Raw genomic sequence first — 23,921 nt, forward strand, 5'->3', positions numbered from 1 at the left:
TCTGGGATCCTGTCTCCTTCTAGGTGACCACACTGTTTTCAACCAAAATGAATCCTCTTGAACTCCTGCCTCCTTAGAGTACTGAGTTGGGTGAATTGCTTCCTAAAGATGAGCATTTGAGAAAGCCATCTATTTTAATATGCTCTTTAGCCAATGGGTTACTCCAGACAAGTGTTAATGGTTCTGTGACAACTGAGAATGGAGGAAATTATGAGGGGTGAAGTGGGAAAAGGAGTGCTGACCCCATTATTCACAGGGCCCTCCCCATGGCTCAGCTTTAAAAAGGAGCAGAATTGAGACTTCTTTTAAGTAATTTTGGAGAATGGAGAAGCATAGCCATAATGGGATAAATTAACAGCTCCCTACAAGAGAAAATACCCACTATAACAATTTTGGCAAGCTCTCAGCTCCCGTGATCCTGAATGCAAGTGCACTAAAGATAAGGAAGTGGGTCTCCCCCTTCACTACTTTTTAACATAATCTTAGAACAACCACTTCACCTATGTACTTGTGCCTTGCCTTCAACAACCCTCCCTCCCCCATGTTTCTCTTTTCCTTCACAGCTTCTCAAAGGCAGGATAAAGCACAGGTCGTTTACAATGCCCCCTGATTTCAAGCTCCAAATGACGCATGGTCCATCCTGTGACCGACCCTCCAGCCCTGAGGTGGTGTCACATGACCCTCACCCACAGACACAGTTGCCTTTGTCTAGCTGCTGGCCATAGTTTATCCACTTCCTAGGAAGGAGGAGAGGTGTGGTTTCACAAATCTCTAGTTTAATCACAACCTAAGGATGCCTTTGGGCTTCATTGGTGGCCCAGTGGTAAAGAATCCACCTGCCAATGCAGGAGACCTGGGTTCAATTCTTGGGTCAGGAAGATCCCCCAGAGAAGGAAATGGCAACCCACTCCAGTATTCTTCCCTGGAGAATTCCATGGACAGAGGAGCCTGGTGGGCGACAGTCTATGGGGTCACAAAGAGTTGGACCCAACTGAGTGACTAAAAAACAACAATAAGGGATGCCTTTCCTGCTTTTCTTGCTCGTATTAGTAGTTCAGTCATGTCTGACTCTTTGTGACCTTATGGACTATAGCCCACCAGGCTCCTCTGACCATGGAATTCTCCAGGCAAGAATACTGGAATGCATTTCCATTTCCTTCTACAGAGGATCTTTCCAACCCAGGGATTGAACCCGGGTCTTTTGCATTGCAGGTAGGTTCCTGCCCTTCTGAACCACCAGGGAAGCTTATGTCCCAATTCTAGAAACCAGACTTCTGCCAGCTTCTATACCCCACCTAGTGCCTATTACCTGGCACCTGAGCCTTGCCTGGGTGATCTGCCATGTCCCAGCTCCAGAGTCTAAGATATTCTGCTTTGAAGCCTACCACTGAACTTAAGCCACCATCCCCATCTCCACCCTTGTTGAAACCTGTTAGTAGGCTACCTATTTCTCCTGGACATTAAGATACTACATGGGAAGCTCAAGGTCCTACAAGAACTGGCCCCTGCTCACCACCACACCTCACACCACACCCTTCAGTGCCCAGATGCTCTGACTTCTCAGTTCTTGGAGAGCACCTCCACCACAGGGTTTTTATACATCAAGGTCTCTCTGATGGAGCCTCGTCTTGGAAATACCAAGCTGGGGGTTGGGGAGATATTTTAAGGTTGAGAAAGTAAGGCCAATTGCTCACAAAAAGTCACAAAGTTTATTTACTTTCTTCCTGTGCCAACATGCATTTGGGAGTATGGGAGGCAGAATGACAAGTTTAGAAAATGGAGACAGAGTAATGGAACTATTAGACACCTGACTCAAGAGAACACCCAAGGGGAGAGCAGGTCCCTGAAGTATGATTGTCCTGCCACAAAGCAGCTGTTGACCCTCTCCTCTGTTTTGAGGTGAGATGATATATAAAGGCATCTTCCTTTTGGTTTTTGATATTATGGGGACTAAGGCAAGCTGATGCTGGGAAAGACTGAAGACAAAGGGAGAAGAGGGTGGCAGAGGATGAGATGATTAGATAGCATCACCAACTCAATGGCCGTGAATTTGAGCAAACTCTGGGAGATAGTGGAAGACAGGAAAGCGTAGCATGCTGCAGTCCATGGGGGTCACAGAGAGTCAGATGCAACTTAGCAACTGAACAAGGGAAGCTGATTCCAGCCACAGCAGGTGGGAGGGCCAGCTCCCCTTCCCACTCCATCTTGCAATTAGCTTAGTCAAGCTCTTGGAGATTTATGAAATCTGTCTATCACACTTAAAAGACACTAAGAAGAGAAGAGAAAGCTTTTAGCTGCAATGTGATCTGATAGGCATTTTTTTTTTTACCCCTTCTATCTGATCTAATGGAATTTAGAAGAAAGTTATTGCTTGGCAGAGCAGAGGATGAAAATTGTGGAACGTCCCTCTAGAAGGATCTGTTGAGTCCCTATTCTCCCTTGCATGCAGAAGCCCAGAGAGGGATAGTTCCTTGCCCAATACCACACAGCATGTTGGTGACAGAGTCAGATCCGAAGTCAGATCAGACATTCCTGACTGGAGAGCCCTTGCTGGCGGTGGGTTAAGTTCCTAAAACTAGTGGGCGATACTTTGCATCTATGGGTCCATGTGCATTTGCAGGGCAGGAGCAGCCATATTTTTCATTAGATTCTTAAAGATGTCTATAACCCAAACCAGCTTAAAAGTCACCAGCATCCCAATGAACAATTCTTAATGTTAAAGAGTTTGTAAAATGTAATGGAAGCGACAAAACTAACCCATAAGAAACAATCAGAGAAAAACAGCAGACAGTGGTTTGGTATTAAAATGTATTGTGTGGACTATTAATACCCTGAAACAGAAGGAAAGGGGTCACTAAGAATTATAATGACTAACAGTGATATAGAGCTTCTCCCTGCCAGGCACCATTTTGTCTTTACATTTATTGGCTAAATTAATCTTCATGGCAACCCTATTAGGTATATACTATTATCCTTCCCCATTTTACAGATGAAGACACTGAGGAAATGGAAGTTAAGTCACTTGCCTAAGATCAATGACCAGTAAGAAGCAGAACCAAGATTGGAATCATCCTGTTAAATTGTCACATGTAAGATTCCACACAGGACACAGGGCATAGAAGAAATTAGATCACATAGCCCTTGCCTCTGCGAGTTAATGGTTTTTTGGAGGAAAGAAAAAGTGAAAGTGATGTTGCTCAGTCGTGTCCGACTCTTTGTGACCCCATGGACTGTAGCCTACCAGGCTCCTCCATCCATGGGATTTTCAAGGCAAGAGTACTGGAGTGGGTTGCCATTTCCTTCTCCAGGGGATCTTCCCGACCCAGAGATCAAACCCAGGTCTCCTGAGTTATAGGCAGACTCTTTTACCATCTGGGGCAAAACACTGATGATGCTTATAAAAGTTCTAGCTCTAAGCCACTTCTTCAGATATAGTGGATGGGCAGGGTAGAGAGGAAACGTGGACACAACCAGAAACCCAACAGGCAGGTAGCAGAGAGACAAGAGTTTAAACTAGTTATGCAGGACAACCTGGCCATGTTCTGTGGCTTCAGTTTGGGCAGCTAAATAAGCCTTGTTTTCTGAAACAGACCATCTCTAGCCAGCTGATGAGACAGGCCAAGTAGCAAGCCCAGCCAATGGCCTAACACCTAGGAGCTGGTGGTTCTGTTCTCATTCCAGAACACCCGTCTCTGCAGGCAGCAAAATTTGGGACAGCACAAAGACTGGCAGTTGGGCTACCTGAATCCCAACCAAATGGTCTGAGATCTGGCCAGAGATGGATAGTGAGTAAGGGAAAGGAATTTTCCTGGCTTAGACTGAGACAAGAAAATGGTACCACGTAGGACCTGCCCCTACTGGCTGTGAGACCTTTTGTGATAGAACGTGCACCCACCTTAGTTTTCTCATCTGTGGACTGGGTGCTCCTATCACCTCTCATAGGACGGTTGTGAGGCTGAAATGAAATGGAGCATTCATCACAGTGAGTGGCACAAATAAAGCCCTCAAAACACTTATTTCTTCACGGAACAGCAATTTGTTGAGTATCGATTATGCATCAGGTTCTGGACCAGACACTGCTGGTACTCAAGTTTATAAACTAGTGTGGCTTCTGCTCTTAGAGAATTCAAAATTGATCATCCTTCCCATTGAGAATGGTTATCAGTGGTAAGTGTACTGTTATCACCATCTTTGTTATGAATAAATAAGGAGGACTCACTCTCTCTCCGTTCCCCTTTTTCTCTCCATTCAACCTCCAAGAGTGTCCACATAACAGAATACGTCACCATCTTTTTGTCTTCACCTGGCACTAGGGCAGGCCTTTTATTCTTATTCATTCCTATATTCCTAAAGCTGCATCCTATTCGTTCCTACATCCTACAGAGTCTGACCCAGAGTAAGACCCAGGTGTGTGGATTGGCTTGGATTGGATGAAGCGTGGACAGGGGCCCAGACCCTTGATCACAGCCAATCTGGTCAGGATTGGGGGATAGACTAGTGGGGTGCATACATGTTTGGGGGAGGGGCTGCTGCCTTCCTAAATTTTAGGGTTCATCTCCCCACTGCTAGATTTAGACCTGGATGGGATGTGTGGAAGCTCTGGGGCAGCAGAAGACTCCAGTCATCATCTGGAGCAGATCTGAAAGTGGGATTGCACCCCAACTTCTGCAGACATGAGGAAGGGCAGCAGCTATTACCCCTGCTGCTGGGATTTGCTGAGCCTCAGGGCTTGGCTGCAGGCTACCATGGAATATTTTGATGGTCACAGCTGTGATGTGGCTGGATCCACACTTTATGGGATGTGGACAATTTGGGCCTTCTTTAAGAAACAGAATGCAAGATTAGGTTAAAATGGAATTAAACATTTAAAAATGGTACAAATTAACTTATTTACAAAACAGAAATACAGTCACAGATGTGGAAAATAAACATATGGCTACCAGAGGGGCAAAAGGAGAGAGTGATAAATTGGGAGACTGGGATCGACATTAACAGACTACTGTATATGAATTAGAGGACCAACAAGGACCTACTGTATAGCACAGGAAAATCTACTCAGTACTCCGTAATGACCTATATGGGAAAGAACTTAGAAAAGAGTGTATATATATGTGTAGCTAATTCACTTTGCTGAACACTTGAAACAAACACAACATTGTAAATCAACTATACTTCAATAAAAAAAAAATTTAAAGACACACATGAAAGACACCACAACATCAGAGAAATCACAGAGTATTTCTATGAACTGACCACTGCTACAATTCTCCTTTTGTTCTAAACTTTGGGCAGCGTACACTGCTCTCCGGGTGGCAACAGTTTTGTAGCATTATTCTGCACAAAGAACAGGGGAATGATCGGGCTTCACTTCAGATCAAAAAAATTTCATTAATAGTTGATGAAAAGGCTTCTAACTTCACAGCACAATGTTGTTAATGTCATGTAAATTATTATGATTATAGTCTAAAATGCAGTAAATCTTCTGTCATGTGCTGCATATATGAGCTGCTAAGGTTGCACTCACTGTGGTACTGCTATAGGTTTTCTCCCTAAAAATATGGAAATTGGTCTTTTAAAATATTTATTTATTTATTTGGCTGCTTCAGGTCTTACTTGCAGCACACGGGCTCTCCAGTTGTGGCGTGCAGGCTTACTTGCCCTGCAGCACGTGGGTTACCCAACCAGGGACCAAACGGGTGACCCCTGCAATGGAAGGCAGATTTTTAGCCACTGGACCACCAGGGATGCCCTAAAACATGGGAGTTGTGGTAAAGCACATTTACCACAAATCCCTTCCAAGAATAGAAGAAGATGGCATCCTGAAATGTGGAAGAAGGTCTTTACCAAAACTCAGAACAAACAACTCCCTCCCCAAACAGAGTTGCGTAGTGTTTATAATTGTATGTGCTGAGTTATCAGGTCTGTTTCTGACAAGGGGGCTTTCATGCTGAAAATGCATTCATAGGAAAGGAATCAATCCTTCACTCAAAAATTTACATCCTCTGATGAAGGGAAGAATCTTCCACACACTAATTTCTGACTTCGTACATTTCAAACCTGTTTTTTGCTTCCATCACCATGCACCTCCAGAATCCAGTGCTGCAGGACACTTTCATTCACAATATGCCCCAGTCTGGGTCTCCTGGTTACACTGCAAAGTGAACTGACACAGCAGGAAACCATTCCTACACCAGAATGACCAGCACTGCTGTGATTATATACACTAACGGTTGCAACCACATCAAAATACCTCACTGGTACTGACCAAACATGTCCCTTCATCCTAGCACTCCCTTTGCCAATGCCAGAGATGTTCAGGGTCCCTCCAAACCAACAAACACCCAGCATGAGGGGATATCAGTCTTAACCATTTGTGGCTAATACTTCTTACTTTCACAAATTTTACAGCAGTACATTTCTATGAACTCAGTGTTCGAGTCCTTCCAAATCCCTGTGTTGAAACCTATTCCCCAATGTGATGGCATTGGAATGTAATTAGGTCACAAGGGTGGAGTGGTCATGAATTGGATTAGTGCCCTTCTATGAAGAGGTCAGAAATCTACTGGCTTGATTTCCACCACCTGAGGACACAAGATGTCAACAGCCTGCAATGCAGAAGACAGTCTTCACCAGAACTCAATTGTGCTGGAATCATGACCTTGGGCTTCCAGACTTCAGAATGGTGAGAAATGAATTTTTTTGTTTATAAGCCACTTGGTCTATAGTACTTGGTATGGCAGCCTTAACAGATTCAGACAGCAATACTCATGCAAGCATATCGCAAGGGCTTCCTCCAAGCCTCAAAATGATCTTGGGCAAGTAGGGGTCCTGAATCTTTCATTTCATTTACTCCCTTTGAGGTAAACCCACCTCTGGTTGTAAACCCTAGGGAAGAAAGAGGCTTAGGCTGGCACCAGTGAGGTGTGACTCCTTAGCATGCAAGCACCAGGTAAGGGCTACTCAGGACAGTCTGTGCCTTTTGTCTGTTGTGTCCCTATTTGTGACAATCAGAACCCACGTGTCCAGAAGAAGACAGTAACTCTGTGCCTCCTGAAAATAAGACAGGAAAACAATAAGAGAAGAATTCCTCCTGTTCACAAAGGCATCTTCCACATTTGCAATAGATATTTCCATTTCTCTAAGAAATGATGAACTAATGATAAGGCCAATGGTGGTACCCACTGACCCTCCCCCAACTGCTAAGTCTGAAGCTTATAACCAAGTGGCCAATTGACCACCAGTCACCATTATTAAAAAATCATATTAGTTGCAATAGGGATAAGGTAGAAGCCTGTAAGTTGGGAAAACAAATGCAGTTAATGTTGAAAAATCTGTAGGGACATCCACTGTCACAATCCTCTAGGAATCAGAGCCTCTGCACTTTACGAGTCTACCATTCTTCAAGCTGCCTTCTGAGTCTTCAGTGCAGAAGCTGAGTTCAGAGGGAAACAGAAGCAGAAATCTGATGGAATACCTTGAGTCCAATGGGCCAGCCCAGTACCATCCCTAAGTTCCATGTTTTTTGCAAAAATATGAGTTTTATGTCGAGAACAGGAATCTGAGAACATAGATAGGACCCCTCCACACCTCCAGCCTGCTCCAGACACAAGAGGTCAAAAGCAGGACTGAGCAAGCCTGACCTAGTACCCTCTGGGACACTCAGTGCTGAAAGAGATGATGCTTCCTGATCATCCTTTGTATACTTCTCATCTTCATGGCATCCTATTAAACCTCAAAGAATCCCACAGAGCTCTGATTACTCCCCATGATAGCAACTTAGAAGCATCTGTTGAAATATTGAAATAACTAACTATTTGGAAAAACAATTTTTATTGCTGCCCATTTGTTGCAGCTGCTCTATGTAGGGTTCAGCTCACAAATTGAGTGCTAAAGCCCTGGCAACAAGGCACCTGCCAGGAATTTCAGAGTTCATTCAATGCCATGCCTCCTTTTTTACAGAGAGGATAAGGCCCAGAGAGGGGGAAAAAATGACTTGGCCAAGATCATAGAGTAAGATGGTGGCAAAAACAGTGTAAGTACTTAGATGGCCAAATTCTTGATCCAGAATTCTACAAAAACTGCATTTTCCCCATCTGCTCTGCCAGAAACTTAGCCAGTATTCCTTGCAAAGACCTGGCCTCCCACACAATCTCCTGGACAAGGTCTGTGGTCTTCTGAGCAGCAGAGAGTCCTTCAGCCTTTTGCCATAAGCTCTAGTGCCTCATTCACTCCAAAGACACCTGGTTACATATTTGCTCCCTGAAACTTGGCCCCCAACTCTGACAGAATTAGGAAATACACGTTTAGCTGTTCAAAGCTCAGACTGCATACGTGTATCATTAAGTTCTCAGCCAGAGCACCAGGCCAATGAATATTAGCCAGAAATGGCTGGGACCTGGGGAGAGGGGTTGCAGGCTGGAGCCCAGGACAGCTATGCATTGAGGTGGGGTCCGGCATCTTGCCTTGATACCACTAAGGCTTAAGTCTCCTTTGAAAACATCTCCAGCCCAGCTCTCCTCTGACCTGGGCATTCAGCCCCGGAGACAAACTGCATTGTTATTGCTTTTCTCTCCTTCACTCTCAGTGGCCCAGTGGAGGCCATTAGACCCTCGTGCTGGGACCATTTCACGCCAGATCTTCCTCATCATTCAGACCTCACTGGAACATCACCTCCTGAGTGAGGTGTTCCAGAGCCATCTCGTCATACTGACACCACTCCACCCTTCTCTTCACTCTCTATCCCATGGCCCTGGTTTGCTTTCTTCATGGCGCATCTTATTTCCTAACATTTCTCTATTCAATTAGTGAAGAGGTCACTTGACCTGATTGTGAAGACCTTTATCTCTGAGCTCCAGCCATCTAGGCTCAAATCATGGTTCCACCACTTGTTAACTGTAAGATCTCAAGAAAATTATCTAACTTTCAGCTCCATGCCTCAGTTTCCCATCTCCAGAAGGAGCTCCCAATGAGCTTCAGGGATAAACTTTGAGTCACTCAAAAGCATGAGGCCACACGGAGCCAACCTGCTTGCTGTGAGCAAAGGAAATATCATAAAAAGAAGTTACAAATATCAACTACTGTCACATGACCAGTTGAGAAACAAAGGCTGTAATAGTGATAAATATTTATCCCTTATTTTGATATGAATATCATGTATACATATTAACCATTTTTTTCCTTCCCTTGCTCATTTCCCTACCATATAATATAAAATGCATTTGTAGTAATTTATCTTATATCTCCGGAGAAGGCAATGGCACCCCACTCAAGTACTCTTGCCTGGAAAATCCCATGGACGGAGGAGCCTGGTAGGCTACAGTCCATGGGGTCGCTAAGAGTCGGACACGACTGAGTGACTTCACTTTCACTTTTCCCTTTCATGCACTGGAGAAGGAAATGGCAATCCACTCCAGTATTCTTGCCTGGAGAATCCCAGGGATGGCGGAGCCTGATGGGCTGCAGTCTATGGGGTCGCACAGAGTCGGACACGACTGAAGCGACTTAGCAGCAGCAGCAGCAGCAGCATCTTATATCTCAATATTAAAACTACAAATGGACTTAACTGGAAGAAGAATGGACATCACTCAAAGGTGGGCAAAGCAATATACATCCTTTTTAAAGGAGAAGGTTAGTGTGTTTTCAGTTCAGTTCAGTTCAGTTCAGTCGCTCAGTCGTGTCCGACTCTCTGCGACCCCATGAATTGCAGCATGCCAGGCCTCTCTGTCCATCACCAACTCCCGGAGTCTACCCAAACCCATGTTCATCAAGTCGGTGATGCCATCCAACCATCTCATCCTCTGTCGTCCCCTTCTCCTCCCGCCCCCAATCCTTCCCAGCATTAGGGTCTTTTCCAATGAGTCAACCCTTCGCATGAGGTGGCCAAAGTATTGGAGCTTCAGCTTCAACATCAAACCTTCCAATGAACACCCAGGATTGATCTCTTTTAGGATGGATTGATTGGATCTCCTTGCAGTCCAAGGGACTCTCAAGAGTCTTCTCCAACACCACAGTTCAAAAGCATCAATTCTGCGGCCCTCAGCTTTCTTCACCGTCCAACCCTCACATCCATACATGACCACTGGAAAAACCATAGCCTTGACTAGACGGACTTTTGTTGGCAAAGTAATGTCTCTGCTTTTAAACATGCTGTCTAGGTTGGCCATAACCTTCCTTCCAAGGAGTAAGCGTCTTTTAATTTCATGGCTGCAGTCACCATCAACAGTGATTCTGGAACCCAAAAAAGTAAAGTCTGACACTGTTTCCACTGTTCCCCCATCTATTTCCCATGGAGTGATGGAACTAGATGCCATGATCTTAGTTTTCTGAACGTTGAGCTTTAAGCCAACTTTTTCACTCTCCTCCTTCACCTTCATCAAGAGGCTCTTTAGTTCTTCTTCACTTTCTGCCATAAGGGTGGTATCATCCGCATATCTGAGGTTATTGATATTTCTCCCGGCAATCTTGATTCCAGCTTGTGTTTCTTCCAGACCAGCGTTTCTCATGATGTACTCTGCATATAAGTTAAATAAGCAGGGTGACAATATACAGCCTTGACGTACTCCTTTTCCTATTTGGAACCAGTCTGTTGTTCCATGTCCAGTTCTAACTGTTGCTTCCTGACTTGCATACAGGTTTCTCAAGAGACAGGTCAGATGGTCTGGTACTCCCATCTCTTTCAGAACTTTCCACAGTTTGTTGTGATCCACACAGTCAAAGGCTTTGGCATAGTCAATAAAGCAGAAATAGATGTTTTTCTGGAACTCTCTTGCTTTTTTGATGATCCAGCAGATATTGGCAATTTGATCTCTGGTTCCTCTGCCTTTTCTAAAACCAGCTTGAACATCTGGAAGTTCACGGTTCACTTATTGCTGAAGCCTGGCTTGGAGAATTTTGAGCATTACTTTGCTAGCATGTGAGATGAGTGCAATTGTGCAGTAGTTTGAGCATTCTTTGGCATTGCCTTTCTTTGGGATTGGAACAAAAACTGACCTTTTCCAGTCCTGTGGCCACTGCTGAGTTTTCCAAATTTGCTGACATATCGAGTGCAGCACTTTCACAGCATCATCTTTGAGGATTTGAAATAGCTCAACTGGAATTCCATCACCTCCACTAGCTTTGTTCGTAGTGATGCTTTCTAAGGCCCACTTGACTTCACATTCCAGGATGTCTGGCTGTAGGTGACTGATCACACCATCGTGATTATCTGGGTCGTGAAGATCTTTTTTGTACAGTTCTTCTGTGTATTCTTGCCACCTCTTCTTAATATCTTCTGCTTCTGTTAGGTCCATACCATTTCTGTCCTTTATTGAGCCTATCTTTGCATGAAATGTTCCTTTGGTATCTCTAATTTTCTTGAAGAGGTCTCTAGTCTTTCCCAATCTGTTGTTTTCCTCTATTTGTTTGCACTGATCGCTGAGGAAGGCTTTCTTATCTCTCCTTGCTATTCTTTGGAACTCTGCATTCAGATGAGAATATCTTTCCTTTTCTCCTTTGCTTTTCGCTTCTCTTCTCTTCCCAGCTATCTGTAAGGCCTCCTCAGACAGCCATTTTGCTTTTTTGCATTTCTTTTCCATGAGGATTTTCTTGATCCCTGTCCCCTGTACAATGTCATGAACCTCTGTCCATAGTTCATCAGGCACTCTGTCTATCAGGTCTAGTCCCTTAAATCTATTTGTCACTTCCACTGTATACTCATAAGGGATTTGATCTAGGTCATACCTGAATGGTCTAGTGGTTTTCCCTACTTTCTTCAATTTAAGTCTGAATTTGGCAATAAGCAGTTCATGATCTGAGCCACAGTCTGCTCCTGGTCTTGTTTTTGCTGACTGTATAGAGCTTCTCCATCTTTGGCTGCAAAGAATATAATCAATCTGATTTCGGTGTTGACCATCTGGTGATGTCCACATGTAGAGTCTTCTCTTGTGTTGTTGGAATAGGGTGTTTGCTATTATCAGTGTGTTCTCGTGGCAAAACTCTATTAGCCTTTGCCCTGTTTCATTCTGTACTCCAAGGCCAAACCTGCCTTACGCCAGGTGTTTCTTGACTTCCTACTTTTGCATTCCAGTCCCCTATAATGAAAAGGACATCTTTTTTGGGTGTTAGTTCTAGAAGGTCTTGTAGGTCTTCATAGAACCGTTCAACTTCAGCTTCTTCGGCGTTACTGGTTGGGGCATAGACTTGGATTACCGTGATATTGAATGGTTTGCCTTGGAAACGAACAGAGATCATTCTGTCGTTTTTGAGATTGCATCCAAGCACTGCATTTTGGACTCTTTTGTTGACCATGATGGCTACTCCATTTCTTCTAAGGGATTCTTGCCCACAGTAGTAGATATAATGGTCATCTGAGTTAAATTCACCCATTCCAGTCCATCTTAGTTCGCTGATTCCTAGAATGTCAACGTTCACTCTTGCCATCTCCTGTTTGACCACTTCCAGTTTGCCTTGATTCATGGACCTAACATTCCAGGTTCCTATGCAACATTGCTCTTTACAGCATCGGACTTTGCATCTATCACCAGTCACACCCACAGTTGGGTATCGTTTTTGCTTTGGCTCCATCTCATCATTCTTTCTGGAGTTATTTCTCCACTGATCTCCATTAGCATATTGGGCACGTACTGACCTGGGGAGTTCATCTTTCAGGGTCCTATCCTTTTGCCTTTTCATACTGTTCATGGGGTTCTCAAGGCAAGAATACTGAAGTGATTTGCCATGCCCTTCTCCAGTGGACCACAATCTGTCAGACCTCTCCACCATGACCCATCCGTCTTGGGTGGCCCCACACGGCATGGCTTAGTTTCATTGAGATAGACAAGGCTGTGGTCCGTGTGATCAGATTATCTAGTTTTCTGTAGTTTTAGTTTTAGTGTGTCTGCCCTCTGATGCCCTCTCGCAACACTTACCTTTTTATTTGGGTTTCTCTTACCTTGGGCCTTGGGTAATTCCTCTTGCCGCCGCCACCGCCGCCGCCGGCCCCAGCCCTCGGCCTGGCCTAGCCCCTCTCGCCTGCCACCCCCGGCCCCCCGCCCCCAGCCTAGGCCCTGTCAGCCGCTGCCCCCAGCTCCCGGCCCACGGCCCGGCCTAGCCCCTGTCGGCCGCCGCCCCCAGCTCCCGGCCCCCGGCCCGGCCTAGCCCTGTCGGCCGCCGCCCCCGGCCCCCCGGCCCGGCCTAGCCCCTCTCGGCCGCCGCCCCGGGCCCGAGTGTGTTTTCAGTTGTATATAAAAGCATGTTAGATGGGAGCAATTTTCTGCTATTGTCATTGTTGAAGAGTTAACTATGGCTAAAAGAGATATGAGTGCATGACAGGTTGACAAAGGATGGGGTCTCCTTTGAGCTAGTAAGCTAGAACTGGGCTTCCCAGAATTCCCTGTGTATCTCCAGGTCACATTGACCATCAAAGGCACGTGTATGAGACTGAGAAGTGGAAGGGGAAAAAAATGGTAGCTCTTTTTTCCTTTTCTTACCCCATGAAGATCTGTATGGAACCCAGGTGTTATTACTGTTCACATAAATGTTGTTCCTGGTCTGCTGCCTCACCTAACGACATGGCTGGGCCAACTCCAGCACCCACTTGATGCTTCCTTTAGCTCCTCCAAACCCTGGTCCAGTGTGTGCAACTCCATGGCAAAGGGTGCCAGCTGCTGCTGGTCACATACGTCCCTGCTCTCTCCCACTTCATGTCCACCTTTCCTTCCCACCTGTCCTGTTGACTTCAGACCCAATACCAGATGTGGAGTAACAGCCTTATACAAACTCTTCAGTGAGATCCTACAATTACACAAGGTTAAGTCCCCATAATAAATGCTCTGGCTGTATAATTCTCAGTGTTTCTGCTTCTCTGATCAAAGGGGCCTTTGTGACCCCTCTGACATGATGCCACAGCCACAGTGGCCTTTCTCTTGCCCCTTGAGCATGTCAAGTTTATTCCCACCAAGGACAGTTCACACTTGCAGGTCATCTACCTGAGACACCTTTCCCAGACATCCCCAGGCCCAGCTCCTTCCTATCAGGACTTCTCAAATGTCACCTCTATTGTGAGGCTTGCCCTGATCACAGCAACTAAAATAAACCCCCAGTTATTCTTAATTACATTCCATCATTATTGTTTCCATGGCACTGATCACTCTCTAAAATCACATTTGTATATCTTTAGATACTAGCTGCCTATCTGTTGAAGCATTTTAACAGGGAGGATCTTGCCTAATTTGTTAACCATGGTATCCCCTTGCCCAGGGCCAAGCCACACGCTGAGGCTCTACATAGAATGAATGGATGACCTTGTTCCAGCTAATTACCTCTGCTGCTGCTGCTGCTGCTAAGTCACTTTAGTCGTGTCCGACTCTGTGCGACCCCATAGACGGCAGCCCACCAGCTCCCCCGTCCCTGGGATTCTCCAGGCAAGAATACTGGAGTGGATTGCCATTTCCTTCTCCAGTGCATGAAAGGGAAAAGTGAAAGTGAAGTCACTCAGTCGTGTCCGACTCTTAGCGACCCCATGGACTGTAGCCTACCAGGCTCCTCCGTCCATGGGATTTTCCAGGCGGTAACCTCAATTCCCTGCGGGGTTCGGGGTATGATCAGGCCTTTCTCACAGAGCCTCAGGGCACTGGTCGAGCCTGCAGATGAAGAGCCCCAGCTCAGCACCTGGCAGGGAGTTGGCTCTCAGAGCCTCCCTGTATTCATGCCCTGCTGGGCACCTCTAGGGCACCTGAGAGCTGAGCTGGACTCACCAGGGTAGCACCAGACCTCTCAGATTCCTGGAGGCCAGAAGGGTACTTTTACTTTATGTTCTTATTATTTTTTTACTGTTTTCAAAAGATGTCAGAATTGTCTTCTGCCAATAGGTCTAGTGTGCTGTGTGCCTTCATGTTAAAAAAGACTTTGGGGACTTCCCTGGTAGTCCAGTGGGTACGACTCTACTCTTCCACTGCAGGGAGCATAGTTTTAATCCTTGATCAGAGAACTAAGATCCCATTCCTTGTGGTGCGTGATGTGCCAAAAAAATAGAAGAGGGAAAAAAAGACTTTCTCAGCAACCATGCCTGGTAATTCTTATTTCTCCTCCTTTTGCTTCCTCCTCCACACACGGAGCCAGTGACAATACCCCAGCCTCTGCCCAGAGCCCACTGAATCACGCTGTCATTGGGCTCAATTGATTTCCTTGCCTTACAGACTTGGAGAAAGAAACACTATTTCATCTGGCCTGGAGGGATGCTGGGTACTGCAGGAGACATGCAGAGGGATATTTTGGAAAAGGATGCAGAGATCCTGCACATCAGTAAAATCCGAAGAGCAGGGTGATTCCTGCTCACATATCCTAAGTTGGATCTCAAAAAGTAAAAGATAAAAAAATCCCCATACAGACATATAGTTAAAATAAGAAGCCCCAGTCAGTGATACTACAATTTACTTTCAACTCCTAATTTGGGAAGTGATAACCTCATCTCTGGGCTTCCTTGGTGGCTTAGTGGTAAAGAATCCACCTGCCCATCCAGGAGATGCGGTTTTGATTACTGGGTTGGGAAGATCCCCTGGAGAAGGAAATGGCAACCCACTCCACTATTCTTGCCTGGGAAATCCCATGGCCAGAGGAGTCCGGTGGGGTCACAAAGAGTTGGATATGTCTTGATGACTAAACACACACAAAAAAATAGTACATTATTTATTTCCTCCTCATTCTCCTCCTCCTTCTTCCTGACAGAACCCATTAAGTTCATTCCACAGCCAGAACTAATGGGTTGTGACTGTACATTCTAGATTGTAAGCCCACAAGAGCAAGGATCAGAGCTATTTCACTCACAGCTCTATCCCAAGAACCTACTGAAATCCCTGACATATATTCATTACTTAATAAAACTTAGCTGAATTAATGAATAAATACATTTATCTAGTTTCTTTTGTGGCATCTCCTAACAAGTTCTCTCTTCTCACAACTAAAGCTCTAAGACCAACTCTATCTTTTTTTCCTGACCCTTTTCAAAGTCTCCTGTCTTCAAAGCTAAGTAAGTAGATTGCATTCTTTCTATATTCCTCTTAATTGAACTACACCAGGCAGTTCATCATCCCTCCATACACTATGACATGCTTTCGTGTCCATGCCTCTGCCAAGCTTCCCCCTCCACTCGGAATTCTTGTCAATCCCTTTGCATATCTCACTCAGTTGAAGTAGAAACTCTTATACATTCTAACAAGGAAATTTTCAAATAGAGCCATCCCCATAGACAATGCCACCATGAACCCAGATATAGCATTCCTTACATTACTTTTTAGTTACCTATAGCTGTCTATTTTCTCCTTGGGTTGTGAGCTCCTTGAGGACAGAAATGAATGGACTGTTATTAATCTTCATCTTGTATCACTGGCACTGAGCACATAGTTAGTGTTGAAGGAAAAGAGAACAGGAGGGAGGAACAGAGGGAAGGACTCCAACAAAGGGCCTCTACTTCCTTACCACTGCCCTGCTCTGTGTCCATCACTGCTAAGTTCACTGCATCCCTCTTCTTTATTGCTTATTCCAGCCTCTGAAAAATGAAATGATTGTTAGACTTTTACAACAATTTACCAGTTGATGCATTTTCACAGGGTTAGACATCCAGCAGATGTCTGCCTGGTTGAAATTCCCACTGGTAGGAGATCTTAATTCTTTGAAGATTTTGAAATCCACATAGAAAAAGCATCATCTGTTATTTTGAGTCTGAAAATCTCTAACCCCCTAACCTTCTTTTCCTGTTGAAATGATACTTAAACAACTTGATTTTTTTATCACATGAAGTTTTTCAAAAACATTGCATTCCTGTTCCAAAAGAACAAAGTGCATTGTCTCTTTGCTTTCTTTGGATTCTACACACTGTTCCCTTGGTGTGGACTCTTCTCACCCTCCTGTATCCTTCCTCCCCACCCCTGCTACTCTTCAACTCACTTGCTCCTATTTATTCCTCATGTCTTGATCTGGCCAAACGATCTCCTCCAGATTCTCGCTAGCCTTCATCTGTTCCTTCTTCATTTAAGCCTCATCAAAAATCTCTTCTGTCAATTCACTCATTCAATCAGCATTTTTAAGATCATTATTGTGCTTCAGTTCAGTTCAGTTCCATCCCTCAGTTGTGTCCGACTCTTTGCAACCCCATGGACTGCAGCACACCAGGCTTCCCTGTCCATCACCAACTCCCGGAGCTTGCTCAAACTTATGTCCATCCAGTCGGTGAGGCCATCTAATCATTTCATCCTCTGTAGCCCCCTTCTCCTCCTGCCTTCAATCTTTCCCAGCATCAGGGTCTTTTCCAATGAGTCAGTTCTTCGCATCAGGTGGCCAATGTATTGGAGTTTCAGCTTCAGTATCAGTCCTTCCAATGAATATTCAGGACTGATTTCCTTTGCTTGGTGTACTGTAAACAAGACACTTCCTCTGTCCTGGTTATTATAAATAGTCCTGCAATGAACATTGGGGCACATGTGTCTTTTTGAATTATGGTTTTTTCAGAGGATATGCCCAGACAAGGAGAGAAGGGGAAGGTGGGACAAACTGGGAGATTAGGATTGACATATATACACTACCATGAGTAAAATAGATAGCTAGTGGGAACCTGCAGTATAGCACAGGGAGCTCAGCTCGGTGCTCCGTGATGACCTAGATGGGTGGGATGGTGGGTGTGTGGGCCCAAGAGGGTGAGGATGTATGTACGTATATACTGACTTACTTTTTATACAGTAGAAACTAACACAACATTGCAAAGTAATTATGTTGTTATTCAGTCACTAAGTCGTGACCGACTTTTTGCGTCTCCTTGGACTGCAGCACACCAGGCTTCCCTGTCCTTCACCATCTCCCAGAGTTTGCTCATACTCATGTCCATTGCATTGATGATGCCACCCAACCATCTCATGCTCTGTCGGCCCTTCTTCTACTGCACTCAATTTTTCCCGGTATCAGGGAAGCTACTATACTTCAATTAAAAAATACTTTTCCTAAAAAAGACACAGCCCATGACATTTGGGAAGGTGACATCTAGTCCAGAATGGATGGGCAACATGTAAATACATAATAACCTGCTGTGATAAGCTCTGACCTTGGAATGGAGATGGGAAAGTTTTCCCAGGAAAGTGACATCCAAGGTAAGACCCTGCATAGAAAAGAAGGAACTTGTTACATCACAAGTCCTATGTTCACCCTTCACTCTCCCACAAAACATAAAAGATGTATTCTTGAGAAAACACAAATTTATCAGGAAATCATGTTTTAATAGCAATTGTTTCTTCTAGGAAAGAAAGAAATTTGAGTAGAAAATTTCAGACTCAAAATAACAAAGCTGTTTTTCTTTCAAAAATTTCAGAATGAAAGGTGTTTTTCATAGCTTGAAGTTGGTCTTGTTATTGCAAGTTAAAAATAATAAATAGGTTGGAAAAATGTTTTAAAACCAAGCACCAATGTCATTTTGTCCTTCAATTCACAGTCTCTCTTATTACCCTTGACCATGACCTTACAGTTTTGCATGCTGCATGCTGCTGCTGCTGCTGCTGCTAAGCCGCTTAAGTCGTGTCCAACTCTGTGCGACCCCATAGACGGCAGCCCACCAGGCTCCCCCGTCCCTGGGATTCTCCAGGCAAGAACACTGGAGTGGGTTGCCATTTCCTTCTCCAATGCATGAAAGGGAAAGTGAAAGTGAAGTCACTCAGTCGTGTCTGACTGGTAGTGACCCCATGGACTGCAGCCTACCAGGCTCCTCCGTCCATGGGATTTTCCAGGCAAGAGGACTGGAGTGGGTTGCCATTGCCTTCTCTGTGCATGCTGCATACACCTGAGTAAACTAGAAGACCAAAGATCACAACAGTTTTTTTGTTTTTTTTTTAAAGACAATGGTGGCACCTCAACCATTATTATTTTTTACTATGCAACTGTAATTTTCAACTGTGTTATAATCAACAGAAGTCTATGTAAGTTGTGTATATAATTAACTCATTTATGATTTTATAACCAATGCTTTTAACAAAACCCTTTCTTTCCATTGCCTCTAGTACTAGCAAACTCTTTATCCTAGTATTTCAAAACACAGTCTAGAAGGCCAAAGCCCATTTCTTTGACATTTTTTACAAGTTTCATTCCACATACCTTCCTTCCTCCTCTAAATGATCATCATTTCATGGGGAAAAAAATGTCAATATCTTGTGTTGTGGGGAGCCTTCAGTCTTCTTCCCCAGACATCAAACTATTAATACTGAGACAAGTTTCAAGCTACATAAGGTTGGATCAATTTTACCCACACATCCTGAAAGAAGTGGGTAGTTATTGCTAAGTCTGACACATCTTGGCAGACACTCAGCCACTGCAAGGAGCCAGCTCCCCTCCAGATCAGGCATATCCAATCTGCGTGCACACACCCCCATACAGCTCGGCAGACTTCCAGACCACCCCTGGTGTCTTTTTCTCCTGGACTCATTGTCTAAGACTCCTTGATCCTCTTTCTTCACTGCTCTCAAGTGTGAGCTGCTGCAGTTCTTTCAGAACATACAGCATTACCTTCGGCAGACAGAGTCCCAGACCTACCAGCACTCCAGTTTCAAAGTCTTTCCCTTCCCTTGCTCTTCCACAATGCATTCTTCCTCTGGCCAGCCTTGTGGACAATGGTTTTAATTTCTCTTCTGCCTCCCTTGAATCATTTCTTTTCTTTGACCTTATTGGACTACATCTCCCACCCAGACAGGGACTGTTTCATCCTTACTAATAAGAAGCAGCACAGAAAGAAATCCCCAAAGCCCTGTAACCTTCTCCCCAGCAGGGTGCCAGTTTACATTTATAGAACCCATAACTGACAAGAGCCTTCAGGTAGAAAAACAAATATAACTCATTCCTCACAGGTCACCAGAGTTCCATCCACACCTCTTAGTCAGCAAGATAAATGACAATTTTTTGTAGCACCTCTTAAAACTCTCATGCTCTTAACTGCAAGGCAAACTCTGATTGTTCATTCTCTCTGCCACTGGGATCCCAGCAGGGACTCACTCACGGGCTCATAATTTGTAGATAACCTCACCAGCCCTTAGCTACTCCCTACCTACCAGCCCCCACTCATCTGATAGCACTGTATTTGCCAACTATTAAAACATTTGACACTTTGAACACGGTCACAGCTTTTATGCACTGATGGAATGCCATTGGCAACTCATGTATTATAAGGCGCAATTGTTTGTTTTCATTTGGAATTGTATTTTGAGGGGCTTTTTGGTTATCCTTTTTTTGTTTGTTTGATTCAGATAGTTGCAGTACATGAGACTCACAGTTGACTAAAAGCTTCCTTCTTTCTGCCATAGATCCATGGGGAATATGGATCCAAGTAAATATTTACCATGCAATACAATTTAAATACTATATAAACATGTATTAAGATGATAAGACAATATGTTAAAAAGGATGACATTAATGTTATGACATGATACATTTAAAGGTAGTTTATCACATAATTATTGAGATAATTCCATAAATGTATTTAGCTATTTATATGAAAAAGTGGTCAAGGATACTCTGAAGCCTAGAAAAAGTAAATTTTGTTATCATCTTGTTAGGTTGAGGAGGTCAACACTACATTGTTAGTTACTCAGTCATGTCTGACTCTTTGCAACCCGATGGACTGTAACCCACCAGGCTCCTTTGTTCATGGGATTCTCCAGGTAAGAATACTGTAGTGGGTTGCCATGCCCTCCTCCAGAGGATCTTCCCAATCCAGGGACCGAACCCAGGTCTCCCACATTGCAGGCAGATTCTTTACTGTCTGGGCCACCAGTACATTTAGTGGTTGGTAAGAGAACACTTTCATAAAAAGAAATTAACATTTGCTTTGTCAGTCATCCTCCAGAAGTAGCTAATCTGGGGAGAGGAAATAGGATAGTTTTTGGAATAAAGCAAAGAGGACTTCCTCCTCTCTGGGGCTGGAAGCAGTGGAGACATGTGGAGAGGTGGTCCAAGTGGTTGACACCTCAATGTGCCCAGGTGTGTGCAGACAGCTAAGGATGAGGGACACCATTGAGCATTCTGCTTTTTCAGGCACTCTGAACAGGTGGCAGCATCAGCCCCAGAAGTAGAAGAAGTGGCTGGTTTCTGAGACAGACAACAGTTGTAAAACCCTCAGTTTCAAGGGGGCAGGTCTCATTTCTTGTTCCAGGGAAGCAATGCAAGCAACCAGGATGACACTGTGGCCATGAGGAAAGCAATGCCTTCTCACTGGGGTCGGGGAGAAGTCATCAGGGTCAGTCCAGTGGAATCACCAGAGACTAGCTGTTCATTGTGGAACCAGTAACAGAAGAGGCAGCAAATTGCAGCAAGAAAATTGACATGGTGGGACCAGAAAGACTTAACTTTCCAGATAAGAATTTCAATATCACAGAAAAAAACTCAAATGACTAGAAGTAGACACTGTGATGTGAAATCATCTCTAACAATAGGCTGCTGGGTGCTCATTGTGTAACAACGCTGTAAAAAAAAAAGCATAAGACCAGGTTGCTATTATCAGTAGGCAAGACCAGTCACCAAGACGTTATACTTAAATATCCATAGCCAGTCAACTGAATGAGCCAAACTCAGTAAGATGGGAGCAGAAACTCACAGTGTTTCTCACACATTTCTCTCTCTCTTAATTTGTTTTTCCTTAGCTATGAAGAAACCTCAGGAAGAGCTCATAGTTTCATGGCAATATTATTAAACAAATAGCCTTTGGCCGGGTATCAAAAAATAGAGTCCAGCAAAATATCAAAACTCCAAACTTCAGACAATTTGAAATCTTTTACTGCCCCCAGTTCAGGCCAACCTTAGGCTGAGAAGCTGAGATGAGAAGGAGAGTTAAAGTCCCCTTTTCTCTACTTCTTCACCTTCTACTACCTTCTCCTCCACTTCCCAACTGCTGTTTGAGACCCCCAAAGTTTGGAGAGGGTGGGAAGATCTGATCTGACAAACACTGTTTGAATTCACTGTTGGAAACTTACAAATAATATGCATGCCCAAAGGTGACCCTTCTGTTCTTACAGCATCTTTGTTGGGTCCCTATAAACTTCCTTTCTCACTGCATCTTCTTAGCCACTGCCCCTTTGATGACTTTTCCTACAGTTCCCTGGTTTCCAGTAAACCACTCCTCTATCTTAATCAACTTACCAACCATATTCTTGCCTGGAGAATTCCATGGATAGAGGAGCCTGTCAGGCTGCAGTCCATGGGGTTGCAAAGAGTCAGACACGACTGAGTGACTAACACTTTCACTTTCACCCCCTTCCAGGTGGTCTTTTCAGAGAGCGTCCCTCTCAGGACCCCCAAACCCCATGCCCTTCCTAAGGGTCCAAATTTGATTTTACATAAATATGAATGCATTCAGTGCCCCACATTCTAGCAGTCAGGACCCTTCCCAGAGCAGTTCAACTTGCTCTCATGCCAGCTGGGGAAGCATCAGCCCCAGTTATCATGTTCAGACTTTACAAATATGAGTCAGATACCAGGCCCTGCACTCCTCAACTCCAGGGAACACATGTCAAGTTCTTGATATGTCTTCTTGAAGTTCTCCTTGCTTGGCTGGAGTTGTGGGGGAAGCACCCCCTGCTCTATGGTAGAGAGAGGACTGGGGATTCTCAGCTCCCTGATAGCCCTTTCCCTGAAAAGCCTTCAGTTTTTAATCTCTCCAAAGTTGTGTATCCCACCCACCTCCCCTAATACCAAGGCTGGAAGGGGTGTTGAGCCAGTGCAAGCCAAGATGCATTCACATCCTTGGAAATGTAACTCTTTACCATGTGCCAGTACTAAGGACTATGGTATTGCTCTTGACCTTTGAGTCCTTCAAGAAAATAGGAAATACCTCATTTAATATTCTTTAATTAAAACTATTGTTGCATCATTTATGTGTGCATGTGTGTCTGTATGGGTTTCCCCAATTTGTCTGTATGGATTTCCCCAGTGGCTCAAGTGGTAAAGAATACACCTGCAATGTAGGAGACACAGAAGATGCACGTTCAGTTCCTCGGTTGGGAAGATCTCCTGGAGGAGAAAACGGCAACCTACTCCAGTATTCTTACCTGGAAAATTCCATGAACAGAGGAGCCTGGTGGGCCAGAGTCCACGGGATTGCAAAGAGTCAAACACAACTGAGCATGCATGCATGCAATGTGTGTCTGTGTGGGTATAAACCACATTAATATCTTGCAGAAGTCTATTTGAGAAACCTGGGCTAAGAAATTTCTGATTAACTTCTACCAGATAGCATCAGTCCAACTTTCTTGTGAGAGCAACACTTACTCAGAGAGTCTTGGGCTGAATGATCCAAACCACCAACGTTTTGCTGAAATCAAACTTTAGGCTGCAAAGTTGCCACTGAAATTTGGCACGTCTTCCTAGCACAAGGGATTGGATTGGAATCGTTCAGCTCTGTTTGGACCCAACAAAGCACAAATATACACCAGTCGTTCTGGACTTCTAAATGATGTCAGAGGATGGGGAACACATAAAACACAATTGTCCCATTTAGGGAAATTACCTAGGACCCCAACCTCACCATCATGAAGCTAACCAGCTTATTCATGCTTAGTCACTCAGTCATATACAACTCTTTGTTACCTCATGGACTGTAGGCTGCCAGGCTCCACTGTCCATAGGATTCTCCAGGCAAGTATACTGGAGTGGGTTGCCATGCCCTTCTCCAGGGGATCTTCCCGACCCAGGAATCAAACACTAGTCTCTTGTGTCTCCTGTATTGGCAGATGGATTCTTTACCACGGAGCCCCCGGGAAGCCCCGATCAGCTTATTCATCATCTCTATATCCTGAGATTACAGTATTCTTCATAAAATTTCCATGAGGATTAGAAAATTTGCCTCCTCTGAAAGATAGATTAGAAAGAGGTAGAATTCTGGGAAGGTGACCTCCATGCCATAGTCAAGCTTGGTCTAGAATTCA

The 23,921-nt window shown here is 44.5% G+C and overlaps 1 long non-coding RNA gene across 1 annotated transcript in view; it reads left to right on the plus strand.

The window, feature by feature from the left end:
• The first annotated feature begins 6,543 nt into the window (after positions 1-6,543).
• Positions 6,544-23,921, plus strand: part of LOC145545955 (uncharacterized) — a 50,904-nt gene continuing 33,526 nt past the window's right edge. The window contains exon 1 of the long non-coding RNA XR_014082365.1: positions 6,544-6,682. This is a non-coding gene — a long non-coding RNA (uncharacterized LOC145545955). The remainder of the gene's footprint in view (positions 6,683-23,921) is intronic.

Source organism: Giraffa tippelskirchi, chromosome 4 (assembly GCF_054371585.1).
Source record: "Giraffa tippelskirchi isolate mGirTip1 chromosome 4, T2T-mGirTip1v1.2.pri, whole genome shotgun sequence".
Lineage (NCBI taxonomy): Eukaryota > Metazoa > Chordata > Mammalia > Artiodactyla > Giraffidae > Giraffa > Giraffa tippelskirchi.